Genomic DNA, 4,395 nt, shown 5'->3' on the forward strand with positions numbered 1-4,395 from the left:
GGGATTCAAAGACGGCAGCAGTGGTGCCGCGGGGAGGGAGGGGGATTCAAAGACGGCAGCAGTGGTGCCGCGGAGATTCAAAGACGGCAGCAGTGGTGCCGCGGGGAGGGAGGGGGATTCAAAGACGGCAGCAGTGGTGCTGTGGGGAGGGGGGATTCAAGGACGGCAGCAGTGGTGCCGCGGGGAGGGGGGGGATTCAAAGACGGCAGCAGTGGTGCCGTGGGGAGAGGGGGGATTCAAAGACGGCAGCAGTGGTGCCGCGGGGAGGGAGGGTGATTCAAAGACGGCAGCAGTGGTGCCGCGGGGAGGGAGGGGGATTTAAAGACGGCAGCAGTGGTGTCGCGGGGAGCGGGGGGGGATTCAAAGACGGCAGCAGTGGTGCCGCGGGGAGAGAGGGGGATTCAAAGACGGCAGCAGTGGTGCCGCGGGGAGAGAGGGGGATTCAAAGACGGGAGCAGTGGTGCCGCGGGGAGGGGGGGATTCAAAGACGGCAGCAGTGGTGCCGCGGGCAGGGAGGGGGATTCAAAGACGGCAGCAGTGGTGCCGCGGGGAGGGAGGGGGATTTAAAGACGGCAGCAGTGGTGCCGCGGGGAGGGGGGTGATTTAAAGACGGCAGCAGTGGTGCCGCGGGGAGGGAGGGGGATTCAAAGACGGCAGCAGTGGTGCCGCGGGGAGAGAGGGGGATTCAAAGACGGCAGCAGTGGTGCCGCGGGGAGGGGGGGGATTCAAAGACGGCAGCAGTTGTACCGCGGGCAGGGAGGGGGATTCAAAGACGGCAGCAGTGGTGCCGCGGGGAGGGAGGGGGATTTAAAGACGGCAGCAGTGGTGCCGCGGGGAGGGGGGTGATTCAAAGACGGCAGCAGTGGTGCCGCGGGGAGGGAGGGGGATTCAAAGACGGCAGCAGTGGTGCCGCGGGGAGGGAGGGGGATTCAAAGACGGCAGCAGTGGTGCCGCGGGGAGGGGGGGATTCAAAGACGGCAGCAGTGGTGCCGCGGGGAGGGAGGGGGATTCAAAGACGGCAGCAGTGGTGCCGCGGGGAGGGAGGGGGATTCAAAGACGGCAGCAGCGGTGCTGCGGGGAGAGGGGGTGATTCAAAGACGGCAGCAGTGGTGCCGCGGGGAGGGGGGATTCAAAGACGGCAGCAGTGGTGCCGCGGGAAGGGGGGGATTCAAAGACGGCAGCAGTGGTGCCGCGGGGAGGGAGGGGGATTCAAAGACGGCAACAGTGGTGCCGCGGGGAGAGGGGGATTCAAAGACGGCAGCAGTGGTGCCGCGGGGAGGGAGGGGGATTCAAAGACGGCAGCAGTGGTGCCGCGGGGAGGGAGGGTGATTCAAAGACGGCAGCAGTGGTGCCGTGGGGAGAGGGGGGATTCAAAGACGGCAGCAGTGGTGCCGCGGGGAGGGAGGGTGATTCAAAGACGGCAGCAGTGGTGCCGCGGGGAGGGAGGGGGATTTAAAGACGGCAGCAGTGGTGTCGCGGGGAGCGGGGGGGGATTCAAAGACGGGAGCAGTGGTGCCGCGGGGAGGGGGGGATTCAAAGACGGCAGCAGTGGTGCCGCGGGCAGGGAGGGGGATTCAAAGACGTCAGCAGTGGTGCCGCGGGGAGGGAGGGGGATTTAAAGACGGCAGCAGTGGTGCCGCGGGGAGGGGGGTGATTCAAAGACGGCAGCAGTGGTGCCGCGGGGAGGGAGGGGGATTTAAAGACGGCAGCAGTGGTGCCGCGGGGAGGGAGGGGGATTCAAAGACGGCAGCAGTGGTGCCGCGGGGAGGGGAATTCAAAGACGGCAGCATTGGTGCCGCGGGGAGGGAGGGGGGTTCAAAGACGGCAGCAGTGGTGCCGCGGGGAGGGAGGGGGATTTAAAGACGGCAGCAGTGGTGCCGTGGGGAGGGAGGGGGATTCAAAGACGGCAGCAGTGGTGCCGCGGGGAGGGAGGGGGATACAAAGACGGCAGCAGTGGTGCCGTGGAGAGGGAGGGGGATTCAAAGACGGCAGCAGTGGTGCTGCGGAGAGGGGGGGATTCAAAGACAGCAGCAGTGGTGCCGCGGGGAGGGAGGGGGATTCAAAGACGGCAGCAGTGGTGCCGCGGGGAGGGAGGGGGATTCAAAGACGGCAGCAGTGGTGCCGCGGGGGGGTTGGGGATTCAAAGACGACAGCAGTGGTGCCGCGGGGAGGGAGGGGGATTCAAAGACGGCAGCAGTGGTGCCGCGGGGAGGGAGGGGGATTCAAAGACGGCAGCAGTGGTGCTGCGGAGAGGGGGGGATTCAAAGACGGCAGCATTGGTGCCGCGGGGAGGGAGGGGGATTTAAAGACGGCAGCAGTGGTGCCGCGGGGAGGGAGGGGGATTCAAAGACGGCAGCAGTGGTGCCGCGGGGAGGGGGATTCAAAGACGGCAGCAGTGGTGCCGCGGGAAGAGGGGGTGATTCAAAGACGGCAGCAGTGGTGCCGCGGGGAGGGGGGGATTCAAAGATGGCAGCAGTGGTGCCGCGGGAAGGGGGGATTCAAAGACGGCAGCAGTGGTGCCGCGGGGAGGGAGGGGGATTCAAAGACGGCAGCAGTGGTGCCGCGGGGAGAGGGGGGATTCAAAGACGGCAGCAGTGGTGCCGCGGGGAGGGAGGGGGATTCAAAGACGGCAGCAGTGGTGCCGCGGGGAGGGAGGGGGGTTCAAAGACGGCAGCAGTGGTGCCGCGGGGATTCAAAGACGGCAGCAGTGGTGCCGCGGGGAGGGAGGGGGATTCAAAGACGGCAGCAGTGGTGCTGTGGGGAGGGGGGGGATTCAAAGACGGCAGCAGTGGTGCCGCGGGGAGGGGGGGATTCAAAGACAGCAGCAGTGGTGCCGCGGGGAGGGAGGGGGATTCAAAGACGGCAGCAGTGGTGCCGCGGGGAGGGAGGGGGATTCAAAGACGGCAGCAGTGGTGCCGCGGGGGGGTTGGGGATTCAAAGACGACAGCAGTGGTGCCGCGGGGAGGGAGGGGGATTCAAAGACGGCAGCAGTGGTGCCGCGGGGAGGGAGGGGGATTCAAAGACGGCAGCAGTGGTGCTGCGGAGAGGGGGGGATTCAAAGACGGCAGCATTGGTGCCGCGGGGAGGGAGGGGGATTTAAAGACGGCAGCAGTGGTGCCGCGGGGAGGGAGGGGGATTCAAAGACGGCAGCAGTGGTGCCGCGGGGAGGGGGATTCAAAGACGGCAGCAGTGGTGCCGCGGGAAGAGGGGGTGATTCAAAGACGGCAGCAGTGGTGCCGCGGGGAGGGGGGGATTCAAAGATGGCAGCAGTGGTGCCGCGGGAAGGGGGGATTCAAAGACGGCAGCAGTGGTGCCGCGGGGAGGGAGGGGGATTCAAAGACGGCAGCAGTGGTGCCGCGGGGAGAGGGGGGATTCAAAGACGGCAGCAGTGGTGCCGCGGGGAGGGAGGGGGATTCAAAGACGGCAGCAGTGGTGCCGCGGGGAGGGAGGGGGGTTCAAAGACGGCAGCAGTGGTGCCGCGGGGATTCAAAGACGGCAGCAGTGGTGCCGCGGGGAGGGAGGGGGATTCAAAGACGGCAGCAGTGGTGCTGTGGGGAGGGGGGGGATTCAAAGACGGCAGCAGTGGTGCCGCGGGGAGGGGGGGATTCAAAGACGGCAGCAGTGGTGCCGTGGGGAGAGGGGGGGATTCAAAGACGGCAGCAGTGGTCCTGCGGGGAGGGAAGGGGATTCAAAGACGGCAGCAGTGGTGCCGCGGGGAGAGGGGGGATTCAAAGACGGCAGCAGTGGTGCCGCGGGGAGGGAGGGGGATTCAAAGACGGCAGCAGTGGTGCAGCGGGGATTCAAAGACGGCAGCAGTGGTGCCGTGGGGAGGAGGGGGACTCAAAGACGGCAGCAGTGGTGCCGCGGGGGGGGGGGATTCAAAGACGGCAGCAGTGGTGCCGCGGGGAGGGAGGGGGATTCAAAGACGGCAGCAGTGGTGCCGCGGGGAGGGAGGGGGATTCAAAGACGGCAGCAGTGGTGCCGCGGGGAGGGAGGGGGATTCAAAGACGGCAGCAGTGGTGCCGCGGGGATTCAAAGACGGCAGCAGTGGTGCCGCGGGGAGGGAGGGGGATTCAAAGACGGAAGCAGTGGTGCTGTGGGGAGGGGGGGATTCAAAGACGGCAGCAGTGGTGCCGCGGAGAGGGGGGGATTCAAAGACGGCAGCAGTGGTGCCGCGGGGAGGGAGGGGGATTCAAAGACGGCAGCAGTGGTGCCGCGGGGAGGGAGGGGGATTCAAAGACGGCAGCAGTGGTGCCGCGGGGAGGGAGGGGGATTCAAAGACGCCAGCAGTGGTGCCGCGGGGAGGGAGGGGGATTCAAAGACGGCAGCAGTGGTGCCGCGGGGAGGGAGGGGGATTCAAAGACGGCAGCAGTGGTGCCGCGGGGAGGTAGGGGG

This window comes from Lithobates pipiens, unplaced genomic scaffold, assembly GCF_037356315.1.
Source record: "Lithobates pipiens isolate NorthernLeopardFrog02 unplaced genomic scaffold, aLitPip1_a1.2 Scaffold_1, whole genome shotgun sequence".
NCBI lineage: Eukaryota > Metazoa > Chordata > Amphibia > Anura > Ranidae > Lithobates > Lithobates pipiens.